A 15395-nucleotide genomic window follows, 5' to 3' on the forward strand; every position below is an offset into this window, starting at 1 on the left:
AATATACTCAGGAGAAGTTTTGTTTTAAAGTAATGTGAATATATATGTAAAAATGTTACTCTGATAGGCATTTTCATAAACAATTTAAAAATTGTATTTGCACCATTCTTTGGAAAATTATTTCTTCATTATGAGGTAGTTAATCATTGGCAACAGTGCATTATACTTACAAAGCAGTCTACATAATTTATAAATATAATGCTTATACAATGGCTTTCACGTTATGGTATTTCATGCAACCTTTATGATAACACTATATATTATAAAATTCCATTATAAAAATGAAAAACTGGGCTTACAGAGGTTAAGCATTCTCGCAAAGTTACATGAATGACTACTGGCTTGGCCAGATGGCCCCAAGGTCCCCACGTTTCCATTACAGTACAGAGAATCCCGCATCCCTCACGTTCAGTGGCTTAGGGGAAACCGAATGGTGGTTTTCTTCTTTGCGGTGGAATAAGTGCACGGTAATTATTCCAATCTTAACAAAACCATACACACTTCCTTAAGCCTCAAAGGCAAAACGGAAAAACTGAAATGAGCATGTGGGGCTACTTTTCAAAAGTTTATTTATGGTCAAAGACTAGCTGTCCGTTTGAAAACAATAGATGTTTCCACAGTGTGATTTAAAAAGTTAAGTTACACATGTAACACCCAGGGTCTTTATAGCCTTTATTGACCAAAAACAACTAGAGATGTGACAGCCCTAGAAAACTGGTCTATATCTAAAAATAATAAAAATAGGATAAACTTACCCAGAGAAGGAGTAATTGAAAGACAAGTCTATGAGCAAAAAAAAAAAAAAAAACCCCAACAAACACAAATCTCCATGGTTGAGGTTTGAACATGCTTCTCGAGGACCAGAAATTTTACAGAGATGGATCATTTGTTAGAAAGCTGTATCTCTGTGGTCGTGGGACTGCATTGCTAGTGACCAGGAGACTTGTTCTATTCATGGAGGCTGCACTGGTGGGAATTATAACTTTGTTTTCTGTCAGGTTAATTTGGGGCTGGAGCAATGTAATGTCATCCTTTACGTCCTTAATTTTGTTTAGCTTTCACAACCCATTCCTGCGTTGTTCTCATTTTGTCAAAGAAATGTGCTGGGTCATGAGATGAGAACATTTCATGTTATGTAGTCATGTGGAATTTATCGGAAAAAGAATGTCATAGATTTAGAGACTGTCTGTTTATTTATATCCCTTTTGCCCTGAAAGAATGAAGATGCTGAGCAATGTAGAGGATGAAAATGGATAAACAGCTGCAATTCTATCTGTAGTAGAGTTCTCACATCAGGAACTATTAAAGAAATCACTGCCTGGCCGTCAGTCTCTTTTTCTATATGTACATACATCTGTATACGTAATTTTAATTTTAATTTTCTATACTATCAGTCCTAAACTGATAAACACCTAAACACCATATTCTGAATAGAGGTATTGATTTCTTTTAATCAAGTGATGCAAAGTCAAAGGTCAAACTCTTTATCCTCACAAAGTAGAGACTTAAATTTGGCTACAGGATTTTTGTTTTTTAAATCCTGCTTTGCTTTATCCATTAAAAGCAGCTGTGAGGCAGAGTGTAGTGGGGGCATGACCGATTAGGAGTCATAAGACAGACATCCTAGCCATGACTCGTTCACAGTGAGGCTCGTGACCTTGGGGGAGGGACTTACTTTTGATCTTCAAGGTCAGTCTCAGGTCTTGGAGCCAAGGATTCTGGGAATCAGAAGCTCACAGCTTTGCTGTGTGTCCCTCATTTACATATACAAAGTAGGTGAAGAGGCTTTTTGAAAAAAAGTATGTTTTTTTAATTACATTTTTACAAATTCATGAAACCTCTTTGAAAACTGAACAAAGGGTTGCAAAACACAAGTTCTCCGTGTCTATGGAGCACAAGGTACTTAAGGATATTTGAATTAATGAATAATCCCTGAAAGAATTCTCACCAGACTCCAACCATTCTTTAGAAAGCCCCAAACTCCTGCACACATGTAAAGTTCTAATTCTGTTTCAATAGGAGTGCAAGCGTCATTAAGATATTATTGTGATTAATTAATAACCTGACATTTCTGGTTTTGCCAATGGGAGAGTTTGTAAGACAAGGACCTGGTGTTCTCTTGTTCTCATCGGCTGCCAAAGGATAATTTAAATCTTGATGTCCATTCAGATTAGAATATGTAGAGACTGCAATGCTTTGTAAGTCTTTTTTAACTTAACAATCGGTATTATTTGACTGGAGAGGCTGAGGACAAATCAATCCCATTGTTATCATCAGAAGCAAGTAATAAGCAGACGGGCCCAACAATATAAATATAAAGCATTCCTATTACTCTCTAGAAGGGGAAAATGATTAGGTATTAAGTTAATGCAGCATAAATGTATTTCTGTCTGATAGTCATCTTTCCCTGTCAGGTTACTAGATTGTGAGGGAGAAAATAAAACCATCCACATAATTCAGCCTTTGGTTGTATTGTACTAACGTGACAGTTTTAAGGTTGTTCAGGGTTATTAGGCCCAGCATCAAAATACTGGCAATGTCTTTCCTGACACACTCACTAGCAAAACTTATAACTAATTGATTTATTTTTACTCTAGTGTGTTAATATAAAATCTCTCTGGGACATTTTATGTGTGGCAAGGATACAAATCCATATGTTAGCTTTCTATAAACATATTAATCTATATCAGATGCTCATGAAACAAACACAAAATCAAAAGTAGATGTAAAGAATTTCAGTTACAGCAAAAATATACATTAAGTCTCCCAATGTGTTATAGTGGATGGCAAAATGATTTCTCCCCCTCCTTTCTGTTTTCCCACCTCCTTACACCTACTTTATGTACAATTCCAATCTCTGAATATTTTATGCCAAAATGAATTTCTCATAGAAGAAATCTTCTGTGAGAAGCTCTGTTACTAAAGCTACTTTTAAAAGAATACTGTACTGGTTTTCTCCCTAGTCCCCCATTCCATTCTCTACCCAGCAAAAAGAAAGATCTTTGAAAATGAGAAATTAGCTCATAGCATTTTGCCTGCCCCCACCTCAAAATCATGCATTGGCTTCCTATTCGTTCTAGAATAAAATCCATATTCCTGAATGTGGTTTGCAAGCTTTTGCAGTCAGGTCCTTGTTCCTTTCTCCAAACTCCTTCTAGGCCAAGCTGACCCAACTCCTACTTCCAAGCACGCTGACCTCTGTCAGCTCCTCAATTGTTCAAAATTAAATTCAGAAGAGGCAAAAATATCACAACATACATTAGTCTTCAATTTGATACTATTTTCTCAGGGGATACAGACAAATGATATTTGTGACCTGGGGGGTGGGGTGGGGCTGTGCGTGCAAATTTTCTTAAGTAGCAATTTCAGAACCATATCCTTCCAGGAAACTAAAAGTTCCCCACAAATTTGTGTTATTTGATAGTGCAATTTATTCTAGGATTCCTGTTTAGCACGTGAGGGATAAGTGTGATATCATTTTAGAAGTATCAGTCAAGTCAATGACTTGAATAATTAGTCAAGTCATTAGGAAATCATGGAGCAGAGACCAAGAATCCTGATTCACCTATTAATCCAAACTCCAAACTCGGTGTCTGTAAGAGATCTTAGGTCCCTTTGTCAGTTAGGTACAAGATCATCTTCCTCCAGGTAAGTGATACCTTGTTTTCAGCTGGTGAGAAAAAAATGCTCAAAAGGGGCTTTTCTTTATGACTTAACTGTAAAGGGAAACATCATAAAACACACATAAAATACCTAACTCTGTGATGGTTAGCTCCTGTCTTAGAACAGCTTTAACAGGAAAATTCAAATTCATTTATTAAAAAATGTCACTGCAGATAAAGACACATAATAAACTGTAGCACTTATTGCCTATCACACACAAAAAAGGACAGTTTTGTTTGTTTGAACAGATATTTCTTTCCCACATGGCGTACTGATGTCAATTATTGTTGAATCTGAGCTCTACTCAAGGCCGCAGAAAATGAAGAGCAGTCATCAAATGTGGCACCTACATCCATGTTCATGGGGGTATGTATTTTGTCCAGTTTCAGACCCCAGTGTTAATTATTTGTGTATATAAGAGATTCTGCCTTGAGTGTTGCCTGCCTAGGGTAAGTGTGGGCTTGTATGTCTAGAACTGCTCAAATCTTGTATCTCCCAGGAGAGAACCAAGTAGAGAAAACACCTCTCTGTACTTACAGTTAAAAAGAAAGAAGGCAGGCCAAGGTGGCTCAGCAGGCAGAGTTCTCACCTGCCATGCCAGAGATATGGGTTCGATTCCCTGTGCCTGTCCATGCCAAAAAAAAGGTAGAAGATTTAAAAAAATCATTAAGAATAAAAGGTAAACTAAAGCTTAGTTATGAAGTTTCTAATTCCACTTCAGTGAAGTAGATTTTAGTTGGAGCTCTTGAGAACTTGAAAATGGGCAATCAGTGCTGCTCTCATTTACTTTTAATTAATTCCCTCACTTATTTAAAAATATCTGCTGAACGCCAACCTTGCACAAAGCTGTGTGGTTGCTAAGGAGGGACAAAATGGATAAAGACCATGAGTTGGCTTTCTAGTTTATACTAGGTTGAAGAGCAATGCTTTTGAAACTATTTGTGATGAAGACCCTTTAAAAAAAGCAATCCATTTCGATTTTGTCTGTCCACTAACACTTCCCATCCTAACTACAGTGTGCAGTTGTCGCATATTCTCATGCTACACTCTGAGCTCATTTTGAATGGAGTCCATATCTACTTTACCTTTTTGCCCTCTTCCCTAACCTCCAATGCTTTGCATCTGATAGACTCTCAATAAACATTTGTTAGATGAATGGATAATATCATGCAATTATCAAGAAAATAGATCATTCAACTGCTGATGAATTAAGATGCTTTTCTATTTTCCTAACATGCCATGTGCCAATAGAACTGTCTTAAAAATATTGGGCAAAATGCAAGCACCTCTAAAGAGCGGGATAGAACGATTAAAGGTGATGGTGGAGGTACACAGAGAAGTAGAGTTTAACAAGTGGATATGATTGCTGAATCTTTAAGTTGATATTTCTTTTAGTGTCCAGTATGTTAGAGCAGCTAGAAGTAAAAACCTAAACTTGTGGAATTGTAACCCATACCAAACTCTGAAATCTGTTCTACAACTAATTGTTGTGCTGTGCTTTGAAAGTTGCAGTTTTTTTTTGTATATGCGTTATTTTTCACAAAAAAGAAAAAAAAAGTCTATTGTGATGATAAAAAAAATATTTATTCCTTCTAGCCTCCTATATTCTGGAGCAGCTAGAAGGAAAAATCTGAGAGGATGGTATGGTGGCCCATGACAAACTCTGGGATCTGTCCTGTAACAACTTATTGAAGAGTGCTTTGAAAACTATTGCTTTTTCTTTCTTTGCTTTGTTTAGATGTTATATTATACGTAAAAAAAGATTTAAAAAAATATTAGGCAAAATATAACTGTCAGTTTAAAGTTTGCCACTGAACTGGCTGACTGATAACTGTGACATGCATGTGTGTGGCTTAAATGATACATTAGTTCACACATACAGACATGTTCACACAAACACATGTGGCTTTTTTCTGTTGGCATCTGGTAGACAGGCTCCAAATTCTGCTTTCACAATCTACATTACAGATAACATGTTGGAAAACACTGAAGAAAAGAAAACTAAAATATATTAACTCCCCTCACTTCCCCTTCTTTTGACATTAGTGCTTCTTAACACAGCTGAAGGACAATGGATCAGTTCTGCCATTTTGAATACCTGGGCCTTCAAGTTAATATTTCATGGACTATGGAAGAAAATCTTAGGAAAGTTCTAGATTGTCAAATGCTATTTTGGAGGTAGGCAAAGTCTTTTCCTAATGTCAGCAGATGCCATTATTTAAACTCAGCCATTTGTTAAATACTATAATTGTCCAGCAATTATCTTTTCCCATCGAATGTAGATATCAAGTTATTCCTCCCCTTTCCTCAAAAATTTTCAAGCCTTAGGAAAAAATGACTGATGTGGATTACCTGAAAAAATCATTTTAGTCACCATAATTGAAAACAGGAGAAAAGACGAGAACTTTTCTTTGTTCGGTAGCTTTTCAATGATGTCTGTGCTAGTTTTTATTTTACCCAAATTAAAAATGCTGTATAATTAAAAAAAATTAAATTGTGACCTCAGAGTCCTGAAGGGGTGGATTTTAGCTGATGTCTGCATGTGTGTGTGTGTATCTGAGTATGCCCTGTTCAGGCTTCAATGATATATTAGTTCAAGAGATAGAGGACAAAATGCTGAAATGCTTTGTCCGGCTTAATTTTACGGCTCCTTTGCTTTGTGTTCTTAGATGCACACAGCCCACAGTTGTCTGCCCTGCTGCTGCTCACCTTTTAACACGTAAGGCCAAGTTGATGAGTCCATCAGGAATTGTTACTAACGACTTGAGCTCTTGTGCCAGATATTAACACGAGTGACTTGGAGGGCATCTCTGTGAATCCTTAGCTACTCAATTAGTGACCTTCTTTCTAGAGTCCTCTCCTCCTGGGACTTTTTTTTTTTTTTTTTTTTGTATGCTGAATAGGTGGGGGTCACATTTCATTCCCTTTCCATATGAGTATCCCATTATTGCAGTACCATTTGTTGACTTTTTGTTTATTTTTCTTTCTTTGTTTGCTAGTTTGTTTTGTTTTTGGGAAGTACATAGGCCAGGAATCAAACCCAGGTCTCCTGCTTGGCAGGCGAGAATGCTACCAGTGAACTACTCTTGCACTCCCTCCCCCACACTGGTACTTTTTACGATAGAAAGTAGAGATGGAGTGGCAGCCTGTTTACTCTCTTGACTGTGACTGGAGACAAATCTTTCCATTGCCTCAGTTTCTTCTTTTGCAGATTAAAGAATGCTACCCTCACAAGGGACTGTGGCTAAGAATGCTGAACAGTATGACAACTGGATTTTTCAAGAATGCGATATCAGGACTGGTTAGGCTATGGTTCTGGCTTGCCATATGCAGAATAAAATATTCACATCAACATAGGTGGCTGAATTTAAGCAGTTTTAAATTACATTCCTACTTGCTTTACACATAAGTGTCCATTTTAGTTGGATTAAAAAAGAACTACATGAATTAATGTCACTAAAATAAACTAATAACTATCAGGAATTTTCCAACATTTAAGTAGCATGGAATTTGATGATAGGGTGCTTTCTGGGGCTGAGCCACAGCAGGCTGTAGGCCCCAGGCAGGCTGATTATGACTTCAGCATTGTTTCAAGGTGATTTTGTAAAGGATTTCATTTAATGCAGATTAGTAAATTTATTAAGCTTTTGATAATTGAAGCCTCTTAGGTTTGGTAAGAACCATCCAGTGAGGTAGATTAGTGGAGTTTAATTTGTTGCTCTCAAATAGCAAATACGGATTTAGCAGAATAATTACATCTCCTCTGTGGGGTAATAAAAGGTGACATCACAGTGGTGCTTTTGGCCATTTCTATTGTTTCCTTTAGAATTTTCCGTTTCTTGTCTCTCAAGTGACAACAAAACCCATCACCGATAAATTAATTTACTTAGAGAGACATCAGAGATGTAGTCACAGGAAATGTGAACCAGGCATGGAAATATTCCTTTTAGAACAAACTGTGCCTACCTTGGTCACAGGTTTTCTACTCTTTCTTGAAATTTTCTGCTAATTCCTTTGGCCAAGTTACATGTACATTGCCAGTAGGGTGTGCCTCTCATCTGACCTCTTAGTGATTTTACAATATTTAGCATATAAAGGCACTCAGTGTGTCTTCCTAATAATTGATTGAATTATCTTAATCATAAAGGATGCTCTGGAAATAACATTATCACCAAGTTGCTAAGTTATAAGAAATTACTCCTAGCCAGAACATAACGTGTCTGTTTTAGTCAAAAAATTAAAAGCTCACATATTGAAGAGATCATATCAATGAATAAAATGATGATTTATTATCAGGTAGATTCTTGGCCACACAGTTCAGTCAGGCCAAGTCAGTTGACCAAACAGATGAAGTTAATCTCTTGGCATGACTGGGTTCTTGCTTTAGTTGGTTAGGTTGCATGCATATGGTGTCATCACCAGATGAAGAGAAAGAGTTCTTTTTCCTCTGGGGCTCCTTGGTCTGTCATATTTGTAGCAGAGTTGCATATCAGTCTGCTAAGTGCCACAGTGGGGAGAGCTGACATAAAAACATCTTTTAGCAAAAAAAATGCCCAATCTGTTTGGAGTGGCTGGAAATGGAATTCTAAAGTCAATCTTGGTTTTCTTTCTTTTCCATTTCTAATGGTTAGAACATCAGCAAACTACAGATGTGGAGACCTCAAGCCTCAGATAAGGCCACTGGTTTCTGTTTTCTCCATTAGCTATTCAGGCACTTTACTTCTTCAGAATGACACCAAAATTTCAAACTTAGCAAGAAATTTTGAGTATTCTAGAACACATCACTGTCCCTAAAATGAGTTTTAAGCTTCAACCCATGATCCCACCCTTGCATCTCTCCACTCCATTCTGTTGATCGCATGAGGTCTACCTTGAATTATTGATATAGTTCTCGCTTAAATATTTTACCAAGTGATTGTGCAAGGATGCTCAGCTGAAGGTCATGGCAACTACTCCCAGTGATTTCTCCATAAAAGAAAAGGAAAATGAAGCCTGACTTTTGTCCTTCCTTTTAGTGAGTGGTGACTCTGCTTTACAATGGATACCATTTAAACTGTGGCCCATTTTCTAAGACAACACTCCTGTACATACGTGCTGTCTATACCACACAATGCAATAAATAACAGAAAGAAACTTCAAAAGGACACAGAAGGACAATAAACCCAGGAGTTACAGAGAACTACTCAAGCCAATGTACTTTTCTGGATTTCAGTCAATGTCTATCTACGCACATCTGGCCACTTTAATTCTATATATGATGCCATAACCACATCTAGCCCTCATGGGCAAAGCCACATAGACCAGTGGACCTGTAGTGGTGCCTGACTCAAGAGCAAAACATTCACAGGTTGGCCCCTAAAGTGAAGCTGACCAACAATATTCCCTCTCTTGGAAATGTGAACTTGGAAAGTTAGTGAAAAAGAGCTGTGGAACATGGGGAATTAATGCTGAGAAGTCTTGAGACAGAGTTCCAAATAGGCAACAACACTCCTGCACAAGGAGAAACTGAGGGAAGAACATGTGCATTGACAGAGGGCTCAGTAGCATACACACAGACAGAAGCAGACGTGCTGTTTATGGGGAGATATCAGGCGACCTATGAGGGACACAGAGGTGGGGAGAGTGGTCTTGTGGCAACTGTCCCATTCCAGTGCCGGTCAATGTCTATGCTCACAATAAACTTGCCTTCTCTGAAGTGACCTGAAGGATTCTCAGTACAGCTGGGAAACATAACAAGCCATAAAACCATATAAACCACAAGATACCAAAAACTTGATTCTTCAGAAGTTACAGATCCTTCTCTCAAGGGTAGCATCGTTTGTTCCTCCTAAATCCTGTGACAGAGGAACCTGTCACTCAGAGAGGGCCCATGACTTGCTCAAGATTTTACACCACCAGGTAAGCCAGTACTTAAAACCAACTCTTCTGACCTGAAAGTCTGCGCTCTTCAATTACATCACACGTGTGTGGCAGGTAGAGTTTGCTGGCTTTTAAGATACAATTTTTTTAATCTCTGGAAAGGGGCTGAATTGGTAGAACATGTATGGAGGGGCTGAAACATTCTGTTTATAACAGGGGCAGAATCCTAGAAGTTAATTTGCATTTGTAAATGGTGCTAGTTTTATCACTGATCCATAGGTCTTGGATGTCCTAATGTTTCACTCAAGGTAAGCCATCAAAAGAAACTTGATTTTCAGCATTTGGGTCATTGCTTTCTGGGTTGTATTTAAAAACACAATTTAGAGATCTCAAGAAAAATAAAGATACACTTTTATAATGGGTCCCCTTTGGTCTCCATTCTTTGCCATTTATGTTGAAGGGCTTCCTAGGAAGCCTGTGTTTGGGTGTACTTTACAAGGATCCTCTGCAAAACAGTGCCCAAAACCTATACTCTTCAACTTGCTTATTTTACAGCTATGTTAGATTATTCTTTCTTTATTAACTAAGTGTTGTTAATTCATTGAGGGCCTTTTGGAGAACAATCAGGCAAAAAGAAAATAAATATGAACTCTAATCCAGACTACCACCCAGAGACAACTCTGTGATAACATGTTGGCATATATTCTTGGTAGAAAAGTGTAATAAAACCCACCAGTCTGCAAGGCAGATGTCTGATTTCACCCTGGTATGCAGTGATCTTGGGAAAGCATGCAGAGCTAAATTAACCATTCATCTGAAAATGTGCTGAGCAGGCAAGTGGGGGCAGAACTGGCAATGGTCCCAGCATGGGGCAAAGTGTGCATGTGACATGTGGCAAAGGCAGTCCTTGTCACAGGAGAGACATGGGTACGTAAACACCCCAGAGAGGTCCTATACATAGAAGACATAGCTAGTCCTTTGCTTTTTGCAACACCCTAAATGTGTTTGGTTTATGGCCTTCCTTCAAAGAGCTGGGCAACATGTATCTTTCTAATTTAAGTGATTTTTTTAAAAATGACAGTCTAGAAGTTAATTGAAAGCATCTTGGTGTATGAAAAAATAGGTTCAGGAGTCAATGACTTGAGGCAAGACCGCTGCCAAGAACGATCCTATAAGTTTGTGAAATATGTACATTAAGGTTACTTGCTCACAGATATTTGCATCTTTAAGGAAAGAAGGATCTTAGGAATCTGATTTTTTTTAAACAACTACCATAGATAATTCTCATAAGGGTGGTCCATGAACTACTTTCTGACTTCACAGCTAACTTTTCCTCTTAGTCACTGGTTGGATCTAATTTTCTCCAAATTGACCTACTTACACATATGCACTTGCAATACGCCAGACCCTCTTCCACTGCCTTAATTTAGTCTTTCTTATCTCATTCGTAGACTATTACTTTAGTTTCCTAATAGCCCTCTCTGCCCCCAATTGCATCCCCTTATTCCATCCTTCAAGTTGTCATAAGAAATATCTTCTCAAACCAGGGTTTTTCAGCTTTGGTGCTATTGACATTAGGTGTTGAATAATTCTTTGTTGTGGGGGCTTGGCATGTGCATCACAGGACAATTAAAAGCATCCCTGGGCTCCTTAGACATCAAAATATCTCTAAATGTTGCTAAATACTCCTTGAGGAGCAAAATCAATGCTGATTGAGAACCACGGTTCTTACACCACAGGGGAAGAATGGGCTAATCTCTTCCTTCACTGTCCAAATGTTTTATCATGGCATTCAAATACCTACATGATTTGCCTCCAAATCACATTTCCAGTCTTGTCTACTCCGAAAATTCTCAAAGACCCTCTCCCTTCACCAAACTAGCCCATTCCTTTAACTAACCATTGATAATCACACCTCTATATATTTGCTTCTGTTTTTTCTTGGGCCCTAAATGGCCTTCCTTTCTTCTTGCTTTCCCAGGAAAATTTGACTCTTTCAAAACTTCCTTCAAAGGCCATCTTTTCCAAAATGTTTCCTGGCTTTCCTTATTACCTCTACTCCTTCCTTGTGTGGCACATGTTTACTTCTGCCACTATATATAGAGTGTCTTCATTCAAACTTGTCTTGCAATCAACCAGGGCTTGTTTCTGTCCAAATCACTAGCATTTTGCATAGGGACAGTACAATTTGGACCTTAATAATATTTGTGCAAATGAATTAATATTGAGCATTTAAAGCCCATCACAGACAATGAATTTAGTTTGAAACAACAGGTTGTAACTAACTAACCAAGAATAATGAAATTAAAAGGAAATATGTGTGCTATAGAGCTACAAATTTACACATAAAGCCAGGTTATTAGCCATCAGTATTTTCAAAATGTCACTTACTTTGTAAAGTCCTTAAGTTATGTTAAAATCAGTAAGAAAAAGTGACCAAACTACTCATCAGCAGCCCGAATTAAACCAAACCACCCCCTAAATGAAACCAGGCGATATATTCACTGTAGTGTTTTTCCTTTCTTTTGATAGATATAAATTATAACTCGAGTCTTCTTGGAAAAGCACTGATTCAGAAGGTGCTACATTAGCATCTTCGGCAGAATTGTTAAAAATGCAACACCCAAAGAGTTATGGGTTTTAGTGGTTACTCTGTTATCGGTTTAACAATTCCAGTAATTTACAGCAATTAACTTCTCTACATTTTCCCTTCTTTGCCATATGCGCTTGCTTTATATTGTATAACAAAAGCACACAGTTTATCTTAACTTCCAATCTCACCCTATTTCTGCCACCTTAGCTACCAACAGCTCACCCTGAACTCAGAAAAATGGGATGAGAACAGGGTCTTGAGCATGAAATAAGGACTATTGAGGAAGAAATGTTGAAGGTGGGGGAAATCCCTTGACAGTTTCTTTTTACTTATCAGGTACCAATATTTACAAATGATTATTGGGAGGAAATGAAACCGAAACAAAAATTGAGTTAAAAGAAGATCTGTAGGCCACAGTGGCTCAGCAGGCAGAGGTCTCACCAGCCATGGCGGAGACCCGGGTTCGATTCCCAGTGCCTGCCCATGCCAAAAAAAAGATCTGTAGTGGCAGTCTACCTAGAATTTAGCAATATTGACTTCCAACCCCTAATTAAATCATTTGAATTTCTTTAAACACATTACCCGTGCCTGGATGACTGGGCTTCTGCTTAGAAAGAAAGAGGGCTGAGGATATGAATTCAGGTGTTTCAGTTTAGGTTGTTCTAGGACTTACTGAGTCCAGATTGTGTCAAGTCCGCATGTGGTCTCCTTATGCAACTTCAATGTTGAAGTTACAAAGGAAAATTGAAGATCATAAATTTAAACTGTGGCATTTTCTTTGAAGAGCTAATTGTTCACTAACAGAAATGATTCCTAACTATATTTCCACTCATCTAAAGTGCTTTTAAAACTGAATGGAAAACAATATAAGGAAATGCTTTCTTCTCCACTTTTAGAGCATATCACAGAAAGGAAAAAGTGATGCAAATCTAATAGTTAAAATTTTGTGCTACAATATTTATGACAATATAAATGTCTTTTTAATAAATTATTACAAAAGAGAGTTTTCCTGGATGTCAAAGTGACAAGAGAGAACTTCTGACAGGCAATAAAAGTTTCTTATCCTATAGCTATGATTAGTTTCAGTGATGTTAACAGTTAGGAGAATGAAGCAGCCCATACAAATTTCATATTTCTTCTTTATTGGTTTCAACATCTGTTTTTCAATTCATTCCTTCTTTACCGTCAGAGACTGGGTTGCTCTCTCTCTTTAACCTCTTTACATTAACACAGCATATTTATCCTTCATATGCCTGAAGATTTTAGTTTGGGTGGAAGCAGAGATATTACAAGGTATCTATAAAGTACTGTGTATCTTTCCCATAGCCATCATATGATGAAAAATAGTGTCAACAATTGTGCAGCTGAAGTATGACAAGTGTGAATGCCCTAATTGATCAGAATGATGAGGTTTATTTTTTTTAAGCAAATGTCACTTCTAATCTATTGCAATGGTAATGAACAGCTCAACAGTCTATTTCCCATGGATATCTTCAAAGCTCTACAGATTGCCATTTGAACCATTCTTTAATTGCATCTGGCACAGATTGTAATATGCTCCATAGAATCAAAAAAGGCACATTAACTAGATTTGGCTATCCTCGAGTCATTATAATGATGAGGCTTTAAATGACTAAAGGAGGTTAAGCCTCATTCTTTCCTATGAACCATTATAAACACTGAACACGTAGTAGGTGTGCGAAAATCCGAACTTTTCTGACAAAATATTCACTTTTCTATTTTTTCTTGGATTATGTAATACTCAGAGTTAGGAGCAATTTTACTTTTGGTTTTTGGTGTGTGCATGTGTGTGTGTGTGTGTATGCATGTATTTTACCTGATCTGGGCTAAAAAAAAAATCTGGATAAGTAAGATAAAATAAAACATCATTAGATATCATATATTCTCCATGACTTTTCTCAGAAAAGTTTAGCTCTTATTCATTGGGGGTTTTATTTTTTAATTTGTTTTGCCATTAATAGGTACTCATTTTGCTTTCAACTTTTGCTTACTGTCTTACCTTCATTGTTAATGCATATTGCATAACATTTTTAAAAATTTCAGTGGTAATAGAAGGGGTGGCTATGTAATAGCCTCCTCAGGAGTCAGTGATAATTCATTAACTATTTCCCTCTTCCTACTGTAGTTCAGTGAAGGCACTGTCTTGATTCCCACACCTAGGATGAGAAAAGGAAGTAAACCTGGTTCTTTCTGAAGTTGATCATTGCCTCAGTTAAGGGGTGATGACATCCATTCTAGAATGAGAAGGAAACTGATTCAGAGACACTTCAGGCCAAATGTCTAAGACTAAACATATACATTTTTCCTGGTCCTTCTCAAATAGTCTCCTAAAATGGCATAAAAGGAACAAAAAAGGTATAACTCAGAAGGACAAGAACATGGAGAAAGAGGTGGGACTAATTTGAGGAATGTTAACAAAATCTTGGAACTTTAAAGAGAATGGATGAGTGGTAAATGGTAACTGTCATAGCAGAATGGGAAATGCTCAGAGTTAAGGGGGAGGAAATGGGTGGCATAAGCCAACAAGTAACAGTTCATTCTACTGAAACTTAGAGAAATTTAGAATTAGAGGCAGCAGATACTTTTGAAGGCTGAGATATAGGTGGAGTTGTGGGGTCAAGAGTACATGGGACACTTGATGGAAAGCGTTTAAAGGAAGTGGCCAGACCCTCAGATTTCCTCCTTTGCTCCACACAGCCAGCTAACTATTCCTTTTCAACCAGCACAAGACCAGTGATTTATTCTTTTAAGAAGCTGAACCTTAAAGGATCTGGTCCTGAGGCACAGCCATAAGAATGGGTGAGGTACCAAACTGAAAACAGGCAGATTGTGTGGAAGTCTACAAACTGACTGGTGGGATCCCCCATGCTCCTTACCTCTTTCAACTGCTAGAATATCCACATTATCACTGAATTTACTACCCCTGTCCACCACCACCCCACTCTGCACGATCCCCAGGTGAGACATTGGAGGGCTTTTCTTTAGGAATACTGAAGAGCACCAAATAAAGTCCTAATAATCTTGATTTGGGGGGATTTACCAACAAAATATTGGGAAAACCAATAATCTTGGGAGAACAAAGATTGAAAAGACCACCTGCCAACAAGTCCCTCCTTGTACTAAGTACTTAGTACTAAGAATTTCCAGTCTGTATTTTAGTACCTCACTTTAAAATATAACTTCCAAGAGTCACCAGGACTTGAGGAAAGCCTCTATCATGAAAGACAGAAACTAACAAAATCATCAAATAAAGGAAGCA

At 37.7% G+C, this 15395-nt stretch overlaps 1 long non-coding RNA gene across 1 annotated transcript in view; it reads left to right on the forward strand.

The window, feature by feature from the left end:
- The first annotated feature begins 3767 nt into the window (after window positions 1-3767).
- LOC143661293 (uncharacterized) overlaps window positions 3768-15395 on the forward strand; it is a 30081-nt gene continuing 18453 nt past the window's right edge. Inside the window, exon 1 of the long non-coding RNA XR_013164489.1 lies at window positions 3768-4029. This is a non-coding gene — a long non-coding RNA (uncharacterized LOC143661293). The remainder of the gene's footprint in view (window positions 4030-15395) is intronic.

Source organism: Tamandua tetradactyla, chromosome 2 (genome assembly GCF_023851605.1).
Source record: "Tamandua tetradactyla isolate mTamTet1 chromosome 2, mTamTet1.pri, whole genome shotgun sequence".
Lineage (NCBI taxonomy): Eukaryota > Metazoa > Chordata > Mammalia > Pilosa > Myrmecophagidae > Tamandua > Tamandua tetradactyla.